Source organism: Thalassophryne amazonica, chromosome 6, assembly GCF_902500255.1.
Source record: "Thalassophryne amazonica chromosome 6, fThaAma1.1, whole genome shotgun sequence".
In the NCBI taxonomy this organism is placed as follows: Eukaryota; Metazoa; Chordata; class Actinopteri; order Batrachoidiformes; family Batrachoididae; genus Thalassophryne; species Thalassophryne amazonica.
In genome coordinates, this window is record NC_047108.1 from 47737424 (window position 1) to 47757952 (window position 20529).

A 20529-nucleotide genomic window follows, 5' to 3' on the forward strand; every position below is an offset into this window, starting at 1 on the left:
TTACTACCATTTTGCACTAAGTGAATTTGATGAGCTGTATAAAACATGTTTACTTAATTATTTTATTTATTTAGAAATGATATAGAGCCCTCATAATTAGAACAATATAGATATGACACATCTTCCATGTTAGCAGTAACAGGTCTTGTAATAATAATTTGTTTGTTGATATGAGTACCGGAATACCACAATATAACTTGAATAACATATAGATTCAAAACATCCACTGTTTTTTCACAATTTTACAATTTTGAGATGGGATTTGATCATTTTTGTTTCCATCAGCACATATTTGATATTTCTGATTTAAAAGTGTTGTGCAAATAACATTCAGTTGTGCAATTAGTTATAGTGTTAGTTATATTGAATACCACTTTTGCAATTACCCTTCTGGGGATTAATAAAGTATTCTGATACTTACGCACTTGGTTTGTTGTATTTAAATGCTGAAACAACGCAGTCAGTTGTCAGAGTGACTTAAATACAGAATGATCAATCATTACTCCACATCAGGATTTTCCAGCAAATAATTCTTCAGTGTGTGTTCCTGTAAATGTTGGGATTTGTAGACTTGCCCAACAGATGATGAAGAGAGAAACACTGATAGGCCACACTGTGGAGCAACTGGCAGATAACTGAAAAATGTTTTGTTTTGTTTTTTTCTTTTCTTTTCTTTATTGTGGGTGAATTTTGTGTGCAGATCACGTAGTAGATGCCACATCATCACCTGATGACACCTTTATGGGAAAACACTCCACCTAAAAACCACATGAGGCAGACTAGTATGGCGCTGACTGGAGTGTTAATCCTGCTAACAACCCCACATGGAGATTCCTGAGGACTGGCAACCACCTGCAGATTAACATAGCAAAAATGAAGTAGTTTGGGATTTCAAGTCTTGTTCAAGAACCCATCCCCTAATACTTTAGTTGGTGAATGACTCACTCTGTACTCACTGTTCCTCAGCTCCATCAAAGTCCCAGTACTGAGGTGCAGCCTGAATGTAAGTTTGCCACGAAAGAACATGAACACTATGAATGTTCAGGGACACAGAATTTTTTTTTATTTAGAGCCAAAGATGTCTGCAAGAAGGAAGAAACTAATGTCTGTCTGTGCAATAATATCGTGGAACTCAAGACAGCCACATGAGCTCATTATTATCCTGGATACTGTCAGGTTTTGGTTTGTGCTCTGTTTTATTGTATTTTATTGTATGAAATTCTTAATGAATGCCAATATGGTTTTAGGAGTAAGCGGTCCACTTCAGTGGCAGTAATTGAAACCATAGAGGAGATAACCAATGCTATAGAGAGAAAGAAATATGCAGCTGGCATTTTTATAGACTTAAAGAAAGCTTTTGATACTCTTAATCATTCAATTTTGATTAAAAAATTAGAAATGTATGGTGTTAGGGGAGTTGCACTGCAATGGATACAGAGTTACTTAACGGAGAGAAAGCAGTTTGTGAAAATGGGTGAGTTTACATCAAATAACTTGGAGATTTTATGCGGAGTACCCCAAGGTTCAATTTTGGGAGCAAAATTATTTAATTTATATATAAATGACATATTTAACATATCCAAAATGATGAGAATGATTTTATTTGTGGATGACACAAACATATTTTATGCAAATGAAAATTATAGTGAACTTACCCGTATTATTAATGAGGAATTGAATAAACTAAAAAGTTGGATGGACACAAATAAATTATCTTTAAATCTAGATAAAACTAAAAAAAAAAAAAAAAATAATGTTTTTCGGAAATTACAAAGTAAACTCTGAGATAAAGATATGTATAAATGGTGTTCAAATTGAAAGTATCAGAATGTAAATTTCTTGGTGTAATAATAGATGAAAAAATAAGCTGGAAAAAGCACATTAGATATATACAGAGTAAAGTTTCCAAAAGTCTCGCAGTTATTAATAAAGTTAAATATTTGTTGGAGCATGATGCCCTTCAAGCGTTATATTGTACATTGATTTTTCCTTATTTAACTTACTGTATAGAAGTATGGAGTAACAACTATAAGAGTTCACTTCATCCCCTCGTTATATTACAATAACGCGCAGTTAGAATTTTGCATAAAGTAGGATATCTAGACCACACAAATGAATTGTTTATCAGGTCAAAATTATTAAAAATGACTGATTTGGTAAAGTTTCATACTGCATTACTAATGTTTAAAGCCAATAAAAATGAACTGCCATGTAATATACAGAAACTGTTCTGTAAGAGAGAAGGACAGTATGGATTGAGGGGATGTGGTAACTTTATAGTAAATTATGTAAGAACTACTCTGAAAAGTTGGTGTGTGTCGGTATGTGGAGTTAAATTATGAAATCATTTGGACAACCACATTAAATTGTGTGGAAACATTTATAAGTTCAAAAAGAAATATAAAGAAATTATGTTAGCACAGTACACAAACAAGTAAAAATGTTTATAGAGTTAGTAAGAAGTGTAGACGATTGTATAGACATTGAACAGTATTTGATGTATGACATTATGTCAGTAATGATCAGGGTGCAAGACTATTTGTAATGGCTTAGAAGGTAAAAATGTGTTAAACTTTAAATTAATTGAAAATAATGGAATGCCATTGATGCAATTGTTAGTACCTAACTATATTCTAATGTAGATATAAAATGTAAATGTAAAATGTAAATATGAAATTGTTCTATTCTGTTTAGTTATGTTATTTTCTGATTTCTATCTTATTTGAGTGTATTTAACTGTGGATAGTAACGGGTGTACGGGGTGGGCGTTTATAAGCTTTTGCTTCAGCCCATGCCTAATTTGAGAAACTGAGTTATTGTTGTATTTTTCTTTTGTTTGTTTTTTAAATTTATGTTAGCAAGAGTTTATGTTGGTATTTTGTTTTGTTTTGTTTATGTGCGTGCTGAATAAACTCATTCATTCATTCATTCATTGTACATTTTGTCTTATTTTTGGGTGTTGTCGGTTCTTTGTCTGTTGCTTTCTGCTTGGGTTCTCTCTGTCTTTCTCTTGGTGGTGGGCGTTTCCCTTTGTCTGACCACACCCCTGTTCTAGTCTCTCCCCTCACACCTGTCCTTGATTTGCAGCTCATCACTTGGGTGAATTTAAGACTCTGTGTTGGCTCTGGTCCTTCGCCAGATCGATGTACCTTGAGCCTTCTTTCCAGCCTTCTCTTGTATCATTACCTTGCTTCGTTTTGCCTCATTGTGTTTTTGACAACCTGCTAGTTTTTCTCGACCACGTCCTGATGATTGTTGTACTTCTGCTCTTGTCTGACTGCCTTACCATGCACCGACCTCTGCTAACCAACCCAGTAAAAGAGTTAAGCCTACAGATCTGTGAGTTTGTGTTCTGCACTTGTGTCCAGCCAGTTGTCAACACCAAGCCTGATAGATACAATTGGTACCACAGATTATAAACCTTCACTTGTTGCTACTTGTGTACAAAATAACAAAAAACAGGTGCACAGATTTTCATCAAACTTGGTAGGAATGTTCTTTGAGTGGGTGTCTCCAGTTGATTAACTTTAGGGGCGGATCAGTCAAAGCTCAAATTCAAGGTCGTCAAAAATATAATCTGAGAAAAAACAATCCAGGATATCTCAAACCAGTAAGGTTGGAGAAACAATGTAAAGCTGGTATTAATCAGTAAATAATTTATAGAATTGTCTGCATTTAACGCAGACAATTCTACAAACAAATCAATGCCAAATATGGGGAGACAAGACACGCATACCTATGGGCTACAGAAGACGGTTTCCTGACATGTTTCAAAGGAGTTATGACCCAAGTGACTGGAATCAGACCAAGACCGAAACATGTGGAGCAAAGCTGTAAATCGACAGCTGAAATGTTGCACAAGCCACAAGCCTTTCCCAAATCTCTTCATAGGCTAGATAAATTAGTCACTGTGTTCCTAGAGCACCTCCTTAAAGAGTCCTAAAGTGCTTTCTATGTGTTACTCTTTGGTGCAAGCCCATCAACACAACACTTTTATTCAAACAGAAAAACATTGTTTTGTTGTATTTTAGCAGAACAGCTCAAAATTCTAATTTATTTATTAACCCCACCCCCACCCCCCCACGAGGGGGGAGTGAAGTATTGTTTTTACTGTATGTGTGCGTGCTCGTGTGCATGCGTGTGCATGTCTGTTTCTGCATCTGGCAATACTTGTATATAGATGATGAATGGATGGCCAGATCTTTATGTCCAGGCAAGTAGCATAATTTGTCACAGCATGAGTCTGTATGATTTTATTTATTTATTTAAAAAATAAATAAATTTAAAAAAGTATTTTTTTTCTTGATCGCTGGCTTTTGAAGATAATACATTGATACTTATTATTTAACTTTTAATAGTATACATCTCAAAATTAATCGCACATGGCCACGCTGCACGGACGACACGAGTCATTGGACTGCTGTGCATGTTGTGACCATAGACCATATATATACTGGGCGGAGCCTGCATGACGTCACCCACTGATTTTCTACAGAGACCCGGTGTCGCCGGCTGAACAGTCCCCCTAAAATTCGGTCTGACTTTTGCATCTGTGCATGCATCATTAGCCGCAGTTCACGGATTAAATTCTCATTTCTGCTTCAAACTGCATTCCAGTCATCATCTGTCTCAGCAACAGATACCTGAAGCTTTTCTGCAACAGTCATTTCCACATAAATTCAGCATTATTTCATCATAAAAGGCTGCGGAAGCGATCAGAGCACTGCAGCTAAACAAGCTGCTATCTGATGCGTTCACTGCACGTCGGCCATTTCAAAGTGCTATGGAATTTCACGAGTTTCTGCTTAAAACTTGATTTTCATCTGATGGTTAATAATCCCATTAATGTTGAGAGCCCCACCCACACTGATTCACGATGAAATTAATGCATAAAGGGGCGGGGCATGGGTTGCTCAGTGTGTGATGGAAAAAGCCTAAACACACCCCCCACCAATTCTGAAGCACAAGCTAACAGCTAACCTCGGTTTGGGTGTTAATTAATTCATATTTTGGGATTTCTCATAAAGGTTTACTTTGGTGTGGACTGTAAATGTTATCCACCTCATATTCCCTCAGTAAGTGTGCATTCAGTCCTACTGACAGCCAGCTAAAAATGCTAACACCATTAGCATTTAATATTAAATAAGACGAGAGTTTCACTCAGCATGAATATTGCAGCAGAGACGTCTTAGAGCTGGCGTGCCCAGCCAGTCGATTGTGGTCGACTGGTTGATCGCCAGCTAAGTTCCAGTCGATTGAAAGACATTGGTGCTGTAAAGGACAGTGCTGCTATAATGGATTGATGCCGAAGGTGGCAGTACTGCACCAATAAGGATACCGACTGCTGTTAAACACCATAAAAGAAGAAGACGGCTCCTCTTCTTCTTCGTCGTCTTCTTCTTCTTCTTCTATGGTACAGGATGCAGAAGAAAAAAATTAAATGAGAAAAAAACATTTTTGAAGCAACATAACAGCTTAAACAGCCAAAATAAGTTACACTGTGGACAAAAACGGTATGTAAACAGTTCAAAAGTCAGTATTTTTATGAATTTATTTTTCTTGCATTTGTTCTGTTTGTGAATGCAAATATTGAGCCATTAGCTTAGTTGAACTGTGACTATTAATTATGTGATTTACTGCTTTTGTTTGTTGTTTTGGATTTTAATTTTTATTTATTTATTTTTCATTCATTTCTTTATGTTTACGAAAGCAACACCATTCCTGTAACAGTTTATAAATATAATACAGAGATAAACTGACTATTAATACTGCATTTTACTGCTTTTGATAAAGATGACAGTGTTTGTGGTTTTATATTTTATTTATTTATTTTTCATTATTCCATGTGCAGGTGCAGGACTGCTGCACACAGACGTTAGGTGGCTCAGCAGAGGTAAATTTCTGGAACAGTTTTCTGAATTGTTGCCCGAAATTAAAGAATTTCTGAGAGGTCTGTAATTTTCATCATAGGTACACTTCAATTATGAGAGACAAAATGAGAAAAAAAAAATCCAGAAAATCACATTGTAGGATTTTTAATAATTTATTTGTAAATTATGGTGGAAAATAAGTATTTGGTCACCCACAAACAAGCCAGATTTCTGGCTCTCACAGACCTGTAACTTCTTCTTTAAGAAGCTCTTCTGTCCTCCACTCGTTACCTGTATTAATGGCACCTGTTGGAACTCGTTATCTGTAGAAAAGACACCTGTCCACAGCCTCAAACAGTCAGACTCCAAACTCAACCATGGCCAAGACCAAAGAGCTGTCGAGGGACACCAGGGAAAAAAAATTGTAGATGTGCACCAGGCTGGGAAGAGTGAATCTACAATAGTCAAGTAGGTTGGTGTGAATAAATCAACTGTGGGAGCAATTGTAAGAAAATGGAAGACATACAAGACCACTGATAATCTCCCTCAATCTAGGGCTCCACGCAAGATCTCATCCTGTGGAGTCAAAATGATCATGAGAACATTGAACAAAAATCCCAGAACTACACAGAGGGACCTGATGAATGACCTGCAGAGAGCTGGGACCAAAGAAACAAAGGCTACACACTACGCAGAGAGGGACTCAAATCCTGCAGTGCCAGGCGTGTCCCCCTGCTTAAGCCAGTACATGTCCAGGCCCGTCTGAAGTTTGCCAGCGAGCATATGGATGATCCAGAAGAGGATTGGGAGAATATCATGTGGTCAGATGAAACCAAAATAGAACTTTTTGGTAAAAACTCAACTCATCGTGTTTGGAGGAATAAGAATGCTGAGTTGCATTCCAAGAACACCATACCTACTGTGAAGCATGGGGGTGGAAACATCATGCTTTGGGGGTGTTTTTCTGCAAAGGGGACAGGACGATTGATCTGTGTTAAGGGAAGAATGAACCGGGCCATGTATCATGAGATTTTAAGCCAAAACCTCCTTCCATCTGTGAGAGCATTGAAGATGCAACATGGCTGGGTCTTCCAGCATGACAACGATCCCAAACACACCACTCGGGCAACGAAGGAGTGGCTCCGTAAAAAGCGTTGCAAGGTCCTGGAGTGGCCAAGCCAGTCTCCAGACCTCAACCCCATAGAAATGTTTTTGAGGGAGTTGAAAGTCCATGTTGCCCAGCAACAGCCCCAGAACATCACTGCTCTAGAGGAGATCTACATGGAGGAATGGGCCAAAATACCAGCTACAGTGTGTGCAAACCTGCTGAAGACTTACAGGAAACGTTTAACCTCTGTCATTGCCAACAAAGATTATGTTACATAGTATTGAGTTGAACTTTTATTATTGACCAAATACGTATTTTCCACCATAATTTACAAATCAATTCTTCAAAAATCCTACAATGTGATTTCCTGGATTTTTTTTTTTTTTTTTGGAATGGGCAGCCCTGTCTTAGATGATCCGTTAGGACTTTTCACTGCACAACAAGCTGTATTATTGCAGGTGTTTCTAATAAAATATTCCAAACACACAGAAATGGAAAGGCTCCATTCCAATCAGAGACAACAACAGGAATCAGTAGACACAGTCACTGTCATTCAAAGCAACCACACCCACACTTATACAGAATTTTATTCATTAAAACGTCTTAAACAAAGACATTAGAAAAAAAAAATTCACCCTCCATACAGCTGTCATGGAGGACGAAACTATCTATAAATACCAAAGCCATTAGGTTTTTTTTTTTTTTTTTTTGTACCAGGCTGTAAACATGTTTATTTCTGCCCTAAAGTTGGACGTTTTAAAATGGGCTTCTATGGGAATACACTCTGTTTTGGAGCCAGACTCAAGCGTCCAGTCGAGGAACTGCACTTCCTGGTTGGGATCAAAATGCTACCTCAAGTGTTGCCACTTCGTTGTGACCAGCCCAGTCTCACGTTTTGTTTGTTTGTTTTTTTCGTACTCCCCTCAGGAAAAGAGTCAAATTTTTGTGACAGGGGTTTTATTTTAACTCACTATTACTAACCCTACTCCTACCCCCAACCCTGACCTTAACCATAACCTACTCCTAATCCTTCCCCCAACCCTAACCATAACCACCCCGACCCCCCGCTTCACTTTTAATTTTGTGCAGCCATCATGGAATGAATTACAATGAATTTGTGCTGCCTTGACGAAAAATAGGGGGTTTTCGTCACAATATCACGAACCAATAGATTAATATATTTCATGCTGCTGAATCACGATTTGCCATGAAACCAGGTTGTTGTGACATGTCCTGGCTGATGACTCATCAATGAGGAAAATATATACAATGTGCATGATATGTTATGGAGATGAGTCATTGGAACATGTCCTGTTTGATGTAATCATTGAAGAGAAAATCATTTTTTTATACTTTAGTAATGCATTGGCAGCATTTCTTCAGTAATAAACAAAACAATCATTGGTAATATGTGGATATTATCTACATAGGAGTTACATTGGAATTTTTTTTCTTTATGATATATATTGGTGAAAATTGTACATACGAGGTCTGTCCAAAAAGTAACGAACCTTTTTATTTTTTTCAAAAACTATATGGATTTGAATCACGTGTGATTGCATCAGCCAAGCTTGAACCTTCGTGCGCATGCGTGAGTTTTTTTCACGCCTGTCGGTTGCGTCATTCGCCTGTGGGCAGGCTTTGAGTGAGCACTGGTCCAGCCCCCTCGTCGCATTTTTATTTTCCGGGAAATGGCAGAGCGACTGCTGCTTTGCTCCATGAAATTTTTTTCAGAAACTGTTAGAGACAGTTAGTTGGAAACCATTCGAAAGATTCAGATGGCTTTCGGTGAAGATTCTGTCGGCGTCACATGGATTAAGTTGTGTTAAAACCTTTTTAAAGATGGCCCACAGCGGCGGAGGGTGCGCGGCACACCGAGCGGCCATTGACAGGCTGGAACGACCAGATCATTTCCAAACTGAACGCTGTGTTGATCCGGGACATCGTGTGACTACCACAGAAATGGCAAGAGAGCTGGACAAAGCACTTTTGCGGCACATTCCGCTGTTACAGGAGATTTTGTAATGAAAGACGTGCGGAGGATTTCACGCGTCGGCACGGAGCCGGTCATGGCGCACAACAAAAAAAAACACCTCCGTGTTGGAAACCATTCGGAAGATTCAGACGGCTTTCGATGGCTTTTCAGTCGAGTGAGTATCCGAGAAATTGTGTAACAGCTGGACATGCCACATGTCCTGTGAGACTTCCAACATGGAGGTGTTTTTTTTTTGTTGCGCACCATGAGCGGCTCCGTGCCGACACACGAAATCCTCTGCACGTCTTTCATTACAAAATCTCCTGTAACAGCGGAATGTGCCGCAAAATTGCTATGTCCAGCTCTCTTGCCATTTCTGTGGTAGTCACACGATGTCCCGGATCAACACAGCGTTCAGTTTAGAAATGATCTGGTCGATCCAGCCTGTCAATGGCCACTTGGTGCACCGCGCGCCCTCCGCCGTTGTGGGCCGTCTTTAAAAAGGTTTTAATAGTCCTTAATCCGCATGACGCCGACAGAATCTTCACCGATATCCATCTGAATCTTTCGAATGGTTTCCAACTGGCTGTCTCTAACAGTTTCTGAAAAAAATTTCATGGAGCAAAGCGGCAGTCTCTCAGCCATTTCCCAGACAAAAGAAATCCGACGAGTGGGGTGGACCAGTGCTCACTCAAAGCCTGCCCACAGGTGAATGACGCAACCGACAGGCATGAAAAAACTCACGCATGCACACGAAGGTTCAAGCTTGGCTGATGCAATCACACATGATTCAAATCCATATAGTTTTTGAAAAAAAATAAAAAGGTCCGTTACTTTTTGGACAGACCTCGTATTCATGAGTATTTATTGATTGTATGTAATGTTTAATTGGTCTCTTTTTGTGTTTGTGTTTTTAGTACCACACTGATATTTATATACAATGTTGAACAATGGCTGGGAAAAAAAAAATCACAGAATATCTCATTAATTGCCTTATTTAAAAGTTACGTCAAACGAAGTTTGCTATCTCTGATCGCCTTGTTTCTTTGAGTGATGAATGCCAGACAATATATATATTTATCATATACCTAGAAATAATATGCCAATATAATTGGATAAAACACTAAAGAATAAATAGGAATACACCCTTTTCGCGGACGGGTAATATTTTTCATACCACCCGAGTAATCAGCCAATCAGGTGTCACGTACAATTCTAAAAAAGAACAATTACAAACAATTCAAAAAAAGAAACAGCACCTTTCAGCTGAAGCATTAGTGGACGTAAAATATTCTGTCTGTTAAGAGCTTCACCTCTTGTTCCATGTGTGTGTTTCCCACCGGTGTCACATACGTACACTAATGTTTCAGCTGAACTGTGCTGTTTCTTTTTTTTTCTCCCTTGTTTCAGAAGCCATAACTGGCAACTGTCTTCTAGTGTTAGCGGAGGTTAGCCTGTAAGATCGCTGTCGTGCTGATAATCATTCGAGTACAATTGTTTAATGAGGCTGCTGTGAATGAAGAAATTCATCAAAATATCAATGTAAATTGCGAAGGTGTTTTGTTTCTTTCATCATCCATCCACCTCAAGTTCCAAGCGCTGTTTCCTAAGCGAGGTGGAAAGAATTGTACGTTACACCGGTTGGTATCACCGCGACTGCTCTCACTGCCTCCGATGCGCTTACTGAGTCTGCGGGCTCGGTTAGCGCCACAGCGGGCCACTCACACCACCCCCCTGTCTGCTGTGCCGAGCTGCATGCAGCAACAGGTCCAGAGACTACGCTCGCTGTTTTGATGCGCAGCACCTTCTGCATGGTCTCGGTAACTGCAGCCGCAGAGCTCCGTGGCCATGACTTGGATTCTTTGCGGGTCCCGCATCCGTACCCCCGGAAGCAGTGAGCGAAGGGAGAGCACGCGCATTGTGTTCTGCGTGCATTTATCATTTATAGGTATATGATAAAATCGTTATCAAGTTGTTTTACCAACTTGATAACTGATAAATATATATATATATATATATATATATATATATATATATATATATATATATATATATATATATATATATATATATATATATATATATATATATATATATATATATTTTTTTTTTTTTTTACTCACTCCATACTCCCGCAGGACCTCCCACAGTATCTCCCAGGGTACCCAATCATACTCCTTCTCCAAGTCCACAAAATACATGTAGACTGGGTGGGCATACTCCCAGGCACCCTCCAGTGAAGAGCTGGTTGGTTGCTCCACAACCAGGACGGAACTCGCATTGTTCCTCTTCAATCAGACATTCGACGATCAGCCGAACCCTCCTTTCCAGCACCCTGGAGTAGACTTTACCAGAGAGACTGAGTCGTGTGGTGCCCTTGTAATTGGCACACACTCTCTGGTCCCCTTTTTAAAATATGGCCATCTCAGGGCCATCCAATCTCTCGTGGTCTTGTTCATGAGTGAGGGGACAATGGAGCATGAGGTTGGCGGGAAATCGGCGCAGCAGGGGCGGTATTGTATTTGCGGTAGTGTACTGTTGTGACAAAAAGGGAGCTGAGCCAAAAGGCGACTCTCTCGATCTAGTGGTCAGTCTTTGTTCCTACTCTCACCTATGGTCATGAGGGTTGGGTCATGACCGAAAGAACTAGATTGCAGGTACAAGCAGACGAAATGGGTTTGCTCAGGAGGGCGGCTGGTGTCTCCCTTCAAGACAGGGTGAGGAGCTCGGAGTAGAGACGCTACTCCTTCGCTTTGAAAGGAGCCAGCTGAGGTGGTTCAGGCATCTGGTAATCTCCACACTGGCCTGGGAACGCCTCAGGATCCCCCAGTCAGAGGTGGTCAATTTGGCTTGGGAAAGGGAAGTCTGGGGTCCCCTGCTGGAGCTGTTGCCCCCCCGGGATGAAATGCTCTAAGGCGCATTCTGGCACACTCTAGGAATCAGATTCTGTCTAGTTTCTGATCAGCAAAAAGTTAGAAATTATAGCAAAAATAATAAAAAAAACAATGGTTTGGTATTATTAGATTTTTTTGCTGGTATTCGAATTCCACAGGGTGGTTCCCTAGTGTGGTGGATGTGTCGAACCATTCCCAGACCTCATCTTGTATTTAGTTTGTCCAACAATTTATAGCCACTGAAAATGGAAGGACAGTGTCTACAAGTGGCTGTGATTCCTAAATGTCTGATGTGATATTTTTGATCAATCCCTTGGATTAAAGATGAAGTTCTGCATGATAAACACCTCTTGTTTAATTTCAGATCCATTGTGGTGGTGTACAGACTCAAAATTACATATACTGTGTCAATGTTCAAATACTTATGGGCCTGGCTGTAAACACTTCAAATAAAGTTGTTTGTTTGAGGTCGGATGGAAGATTAGGGAATTTTGCTGGAAATGTATGAAAGAATGTGTCAGAGCAGTTTTTGCTGAAGAGTCTCATACAATTGAGATGAACAGATAGTGAGAGAAAGACAGAAAGATGGATTTGGAGAGATAAGAGAGGCGAGATGCTGTGCTGCAACAACATGCTAAACTCACACAGCCAACCCAGTTTTGTTTTCCCATAGGATATACTGTGAAAGACACAAATACCATCAAAAACACCGAGATCCCATCTGCCCCTGCGCCTTAATCAGCTTATCAGCGCATGCACGGAGGCCATTCACAATGATAACATCAAGCTGTGACATACATTAGTGCTACCGCTGGGATCAAGCCACATACAGAACCCCCCGCTTCACACATGCACTACTGATGCAAACACACTCGAGCATTTTTACATTGTCTAAAACTGATTAGAAACATCATGTGATTGTAAATATCACTGAAATTCCAACACACAGTTGAGTCTATATCATTTACAAACATTTATGTGCTTAATACATCTTATATGAATTTTATTTAAATGCATACATAAATTGTAGTGTGTGGTGTTGGTGTTTCTCCCATTTTTTTTATATTTTTCTTATACCGCTTAATGTGTGTTGCATTTGTATTTTCTTTTGACACATTTTCAAATTTTCTTTGCTTTTATCCCGACCCAAAATTAACATTACAGTGTGCATGTTTGTTTGACAATTACAAACACAAAACTCTTCATTTTCATTCTTATGGCTTCCCAAACTGACCTGATTTTAATGCTGGAACCTCAGACAGACCCAGTTATGTCATAGCTTATATATTGCTTCAATAAATAAATAAAATAAACATTTGATATGGCTCATCAAGTACACTTAATGCAGAATTGTAGTACTATTGTAATAATAGTAGTAGTAGTAATAGTAGGAGTAGTACTATATGCAAAAAATGTCTAAAGTGTATTCAAAGGGAGCCTTTATTCAAATATTGTTGGGGGGCTATTCCATCCTCTTCCCCTCTGGCTACATCCCTGGTCTGGACAGTTTGTGAGCAGGAAGAATGGGGAATGTTATGTTTCTCACTTACAATAACAGCCTTAAATAATTAGCTGAATCACGCGATACAGTTTCAGGACTTTTACTGTTCAAGTGCAAATTCAGTTAACAGGTATCAATGCGCTGACACATCACTAAACCAAACAGGTACACTGACAACTGTGTTGACAAAAAAACAAAAAGTAGTGCCTTCCCAAACTGTACAAATACTGTTATTTCCTCAAATACATTTTTTTTTTAGTAACTATGACTTAAATCAAAATAAGGCACCATTACCATTATGATAGATGATATACAATTCAAACATTAACCATTTTATAAACCAACATTTTCCCTTTTTTTTTTTCTAAACCAACACTTTCCTTTTAAGTAAACATTAGTTCACTTATCTCTGCTGGAGTTGTCTATAAATCCAGCCTCTGAGGTGGTCTGCGGTTTCTTTCTGGGTAGCGGCGTGCAGAGGATTCAGGGTCAGTTACACTTTGGTGAGTAGAGTCCACAGTTTCTGGAACCTGAGTGTCACTGGTGACAGGAGCACAATCTGGTGTCATGAGGGTCTCCTCTGAGTCCTGAGGAGTGTCGGGACCCTCTGGTTGTGCAGTGACATCTCCAGCTAAGGTATCTAGAAGTTGGTCGACATGCCTGCGCCAGACCATGTTTGGCCCTACAGTAACGGTGTATGTCAGGGGTCCTGTCTGTGATAGTATCTCACCAGACTGCCATTTCTTAGTAGGAGTCCGATAGTCTCTGGCAAGGATGTCAAAGGTTCTCAACTTCCTTTGTAACTGACTGGGAGAACACTGTTTCTCCTGAACATGTTTGCGAATGTCCGGGTTTAATAAATCCAAGCGTGACCTCAGACTTCTTCCCATAAACAGCATTGCCGGTGTCTGTCCTGTTGTAGTATGTACAGTGTTTCTGTATGCAAGAAGAAAATTAGCTACCTTCTGTTGTAACGACAGTCCCTCCTTCCTCCTTGCTTTCATGGACTGTTTGAATGTTTGAACAAAGCGTTCTGCTAGTCCATTAATAGCAGGGTGATGTGGTATTGTCGTGATGTGTTTTATGCCAGTGCTCTTGAGAAAACACTGAAACTTGTCCCCTATGAATTGGCTGCCATTATCACTCATCAGTTGCAGAGGCAAGCCTGTGCGAGCAAAAGGCGTCCGCAGGAGGTTCACTATCTTAGTAACAGTTGCTTTCTTTACAATAAAGACTTCAGGCCACTTTGAATGGGCGTAGACCACAATGAGAAACATATGATCCAAAAATGGGCCTGCATAATCGACATGGATGCATTGCCAAAGGAGTAACTGGCCACTCCCGTGCGTGGACAGGTGCTTGCTGTGGTTGGCGCTGGGTCTGCTGACAACCTGTGCATGACCTGGCAAGATTTTCAATTTGGCTGTCCATGCCAGGCCACCACACATAACTTCTGGCAAGGCTTTTCATTTTAACTACACCAAGTTGCCCTTCATGTAATGACATAAGCACCCTTTGGCGTAGTTTTGGGGGAACAACAACGCGGGACCCCCACAGGATGCACTCTTGGCACACAGAAAGCTGATCTTATCGAGTAGAGTATGCTGGGAACTGGGTGTCTCCATGTAATGGCCATCCATGCACTGTCAGGTCATAGATTTTGGCCAGGACAGGGTCATTTCTTGTCTCTTTTTGAACCTGTGCGTTGGTGACAGGAAGAGGTTCCATCTGCGACATGTGTAGCACTACAGCTGGGTCAATGGCTTTTTCAGATTTTGAGATAACCCATCTGCATTTCCATGGAGCTTAGTACCTTTATATTCAATCATGTATGTGTGTGCTCCTAGAAATAGAGCCCACCGCTGTAGACGTGCAGCTGCCATGGCCGGAACACCTTTCTGGGGACTGAAGATGGATACTAGAGGCTGATGATCAGTTATCAGTATAAAATGTCTTCCATAGAGGTACTGGTTCAACTTTTTCACACCCCATACCAGGCTTAAAGCATCTCTGTCAATTTGTGCATAATTGCTCTCAGCAGATGTTAAGGACCGTGATGCAAATGCAATGGGTTGCTCTGAGCATCAGTCATTTTGTGTAATAACACAGCACCAATGCCATATGGTGATGCATCACAAGCCAGGCAAAGTGGGAGGCATGGGTCATAGTGTGTCAACACTTCATCTGAGGTTATGAGCTGTTTTGGTGCTGCAAATGCCTGTGTACAGTCCCTGTTCCAGCTCCACTTGGTGTTCTGCTGCAGCAGTGCGTTCAGTGGGTGTAACACAGTTGAAAGGTTTGGCAGAAACTTATGGTAGTAGTTGACAAGACCCAGAAATGAGCGTAGCTGGCTCACATTTTCTGGCTCTGGAGCCTTCAGTACAGCGTCAATCTTGTCCTGAGTTTTGTGAAGACCATGTTTAGCGATTTTGTGTCCATAGTACTCAATTGAGTCTTTAAAGAACTCACATTTGCTCCTTTTGGCTCACAGTCCATATTCTTCTAGCCTTGCCAGAACAGCATCCAAGTTTGCCAAATGAGTGGCATCATCTGGGCCTGTCACGATGATGTCATCAAGGTAGCACTGGGTGCCCAGGATCCCTTGCAAAACTTGGTCCATGGCACGTTGCCAAATCACTGGAGCACTGGTGATGCCAAACACTAGCCGGCTATACTAATATAGACCCTTGTGAGTGTTTATGGTCAAATATTTGCATGATGACTCCTCCACTTCCATCTGTAGATAGGCCTGTGCAAGGTCAATCTTGGAGAAACGCTCACCATGTGTCAAGGAAGGAAAAATGTCATCTATCCGTGGGAGTGGATACTGATCTGCATGTATTACAGGGTTTACTGTCACCTTAAAATCACCACAGATATACACACTTTGTCAGTTGTCTTTTTGTTGACAGGCACAATGGGCATGGCCCACTCAGACCAGTCCACCTTGGATAAAATGCCTTGGTCCACCAGGTGCTGGAGCTCTGCATCTTTGTATTGTCCTCAAGCTCAATCTGTGCCTTTGTGTTTTAGGGTACCTATGCCCTCTCTGAACACTTCTGCACGTTTGTCCAGTATTTGTGTCAGTTTTTCATCTGCACACTGGCTTTTCTCTTTGTTGGCATGGCCTTTATTTCTTGCCAATTGAGGCGGATGTGCTTCAGCCACTGTTGTCCAAACAATGGTACACTTCCGTACTTAAGCACATACAGCTCAAGGTTGCACCTTTGGTTCTCATATTTCACCTGTACTTTCAGTTTTCCCAGTGGATTGATTCTCTGACCTGTGTATGTTTTCAGTCTCACTGTTGTATGTTTGAGTTTCAGTTGAGGGAAGTGTTTCTTGTAGTCTTCTAAGGATATGATGGACAATGCTGAGCCAGGGCCAGTTCCATTTTTAGTGGTTCTCCATTAATTTTAGGTGTCAACCATATGACATCACTGTCATCATCTTCTGTGGAGTATAACTCAAGGCAAGACAAATTCTCCTCATTTGATTCACTGGAGTCTGTCTGTGTTACTTCATGTACTTTTTTGTTCCTTTTTCCTGTTTTCTTTCCCTATCTCTCACTATACTTTGATTTACACATTTTCTGTATGTGCCCTTTTTTATAACACAGTCTGCAGTCTTTATCTTTAGATTGCTTTAGATTGCTCGTAAACCAGCAATCTGCAGGATCATGTGACTTTTTCCCGCATCTGAAGCAAGGCTGTATGTTCTCATTGCGTTGTTTTGTGTGTATTTTGTGCACTGAACATGTTGCTGAGTGTTTACCCTGCAACTCGTCAGCATGTTTTGCTGCAGTTTCCACTGACACCGCGATCTCCAATGCACGAGCCAGTGTCAGTCTCTCTTCTGTGAGGAGGCGTTTCTGGGTGTCCTCGTTGTGCAGCCCACACACAAGCCTGTCCCTCAGTGCGTCGGACAGCCATTCCCCAAACTGACAGTGCTCCGCCAGCCTACGAAGCTCTGCCATGTACTCCGATACAGACTCAGTCTTTGATTGATTCCTCTTATGAAACCTGAAGCGCTCCGCTATTACCAGTGGCGTCGGATTTAAATGCTTCTTTAAGGTATCTGTGATCTCATCAAAAGTCTTATCAGCAGGTTTGGTGGGTGCAATGAGGCTGCGGAGCAAGTTGTATGTTTTGGCACCCATAACACTGAGCAGCAACAGCAACTTTTCTCTCATCACTTATTTCGTTGGCCAGGCAATACTGTTCAACTCTTTCAACATATGTTGTCCAGTCTTCCACCGTGCTATCGAAACTGTCCATATGTCCGACACTTCCAGACATTTTCTCTTAGTTTCTTTTCCACAGCGTAATATTTCTTCTGTTACCTCGGTTTTTGTTTAGCATACGTCCTCTCCTCCTGCTAGCTTGTCCGTCAGCACAGCATCCATGCAGGGAGAGCAGACAAATTTCCACAGAAAACCAGGTCGATATAGTCCGTCATGTCCCTATTTAGCCTGTCTTGTGCGCGTTAGGGATTTCTACAGTCTCGTCGCCAATTCTGTTATGTTTCTCACTTACAATAACAGCCTTAAATAATTAGCTGAATCACGAGATACAGTTTCAGGACTTTTACTGTTCAAGTGCAAATTCAGTTAACAGGTATCAATGCGCTGACACATCACTAAACCAGGTAAAACAAACAACTAAACAGGTACACTGACAACTGTGTTGACCAGCAAAAAGTAGTGCCTTCCCAAAGCATACAAGGGCTATTAGAAAAGTATCCGACCTTATTATTTTTTTCAAAAACCATATGGATTTGAATCAGGTGTGATTGTGTCAGACAAGCTTGAACCCTCGTGCGCATGCGTGAGTTTTTCCACGCCTGTCGGTTGCATCATTCACCTGTGAGCAGGCTTTGAGTGAGGAGTGGTCCAGCCCCCTCGTCGTTGTTTCATTGCCAGGAAATGGCAGAATGATTTGGGCTTTTTTTTCCATCAGAATTTTTTCAGAAACTGTTAGAGACTGGCAGCTGGAAACCATTAGAAAAATTTATCTGGCTTTCGGTGAAAATGTTACGGGCTTGGTAGAGAATAAGGATCGTTACTGTCGCTTTAAGGATGGCCCCCAGTGGCTTTGGGGAGCGCGCCGCGCTCCGAAGCCGCCATCGACAGGCTGAACGACCATTTCATTTCTAAACGGATGGCTGTCTGGATCCGTGACCATCGTGTGCCATTTCTCTGGTTATCACAAGAGCTGGACATCAACCATTTTCCGGCAGATTTCACTTTTAACAAGAGATTTTGTCATGGAAAGCTGAGCGCAGGCTTCGCGTGTCATGATGGATTCGCTACTGGAGCGAGACAAAACCACCTCTGTTTTGGTCTCACAGGACAGCTTTGAGATGGCGTTCAGACAGCTGTCGGTGGTTTTTCCATCGAGTGATTATCCGAGAAATTGTGGATGTGCCTGGACATGCCAGAACATGTCCCGTGAGGCTTCATCACGGCGTTGCTTTGTGCCATGCGGCACTGCCGCGACGCGCGGAATTCCTCCGCACGTCTGTCTCAATGTGCCGAAAAAGTGCTGATGTCCACGTCTTTTCACAATTCCTGTGCTAGTCAGACGACGTCTTGGATAAAACAGCGTCCAGTTTGGAAATGAACAGCACATTCCACTGTTACAGGAGTTTTTGTCATGGAAAGAGGAGCGGAGGCTTCGCACGTCACGGCGGTGCCGCATGGCACACAGCAACGGCGTGATGAAGCCGCACGGGACATGTTCTGGCATGTCCAGGCACATCCACAATTTCTCGGATAATCACTCGATGGAAAAACCACTGACAGCTGTCTGAATGCCATCTCAAAGCCGTCCTGTGAGGCCAAAACGGAAGTGGTTTTGTGTCGCTCCAGTAGCGAATCCATCGTGACGCGCGAAACCTCCGCTCGGCTTTCCATGACAAAATCTCTTGTTAAAAGTGAAATCTGCCGGAAAATGGTTGATGTCCAGCTCTTGTGATAACCAGAGAAATGGCACACGATGGTCACGGATCCAGACAGCCATCCGTTTAGAAATGAAATGGTCGCTCAGCCTGTCGATGGCGGCTTCGGAGCACGGCACCCCACAGCCGTTGGGGGCCGTCCTTAAAGCGACAGTAACACTCCTTATTCTCTACCAAGCCCGTAACATTTTCACTGAAAGCCAGATAAATTTTTCTAATGGTTTCCAGCTGCCAGTCTCTAACAGTTTCTGAAAAAATTCTGATGGGGAAAAAAAGCCCAAATCATTCCGCCATTTCCTGGCAATGAAACAACGAGGAGGGGGCTGGACCACTCCTCACTCAAAGCCTGCTCACAGGCGAATGACGTAACCGACAGGCGTGGAAAAACTCACGCATGCGCACGAGGGTTCAAGCTTGTCTGACGCAATCACACGTGATTCAAATCCATATGGTTTTTGAAAAAAATAATAAGGTCGGATACTTTTCTAATAGACCTCGTACAAATACTGTTATTTCCTCAAATACATAACAGAGAACACATGTATTAATGTGGAAAGATCTGCATGATTGACAGGTATGAAGGTTTTATCCATGCTTTTATCATAAGCATCATCAGAAGAAGAAGTTTTTGTGCAAAATAAAATCAAATTTATTAATTTGTATAGTGCCAATTCACGATGGGGTCACGTCAAGGAGCTTCACACAACACAAAGAACAGAACAAACTGAATTAAAAGATTAAAAAAGCACAATAAGAGAATAAAAACATAAAAAGGTAAAAAGAATAAAAGAAAAATACTAACGATAAAACAGGGTAAAAAGATAAGTCTTCAATCTGGACTTGAAATTCTCCACAGAGTCCGATTTCTGTACCTGTGCAGGGAGATCATTCCACAGAGCCAGGGCACAATAAGAAAAAGCTCTGTGACCTGCAGACTTTATATTCAACCTAGGAACACATGGCAGTCCTGCACCCTGCGAACGCAAGGCCCGAGCCGGTACGTAGAGCTTAACCATGTCAGCCAGGTAGGGAGGTGCGAGTCCATGAACAATTTTATAAGCCAGTAACAGCACCTTAAAATCCAATCTCAGAGAGACAGGAAGCCAATGAAGATGGGTGTAATGTTGTCAAACCTTCTGCTTCATGTCAGAAGTCTGGCAGCAGCATTTTGAACCAACTGACGACCCCTAATGCTGGACTGCAGTAAACCAGAAAATAGGGCA

The 20529-nt window shown here is 41.3% G+C and overlaps 1 long non-coding RNA gene across 1 annotated transcript; it reads left to right on the forward strand.

The window, feature by feature from the left end:
• Nucleotides 1-303: 303 nt before the first annotated feature.
• Nucleotides 304-20333, forward strand: LOC117511618. Its single transcript, XR_004561000.1, has 4 exons — nt 304-314; nt 2865-2869; nt 6335-6342; nt 20187-20333. It is a non-coding gene; the product is annotated as an uncharacterized LOC117511618 (long non-coding RNA).
• The last annotated feature ends 196 nt before the right edge of the window (nt 20334-20529 follow it).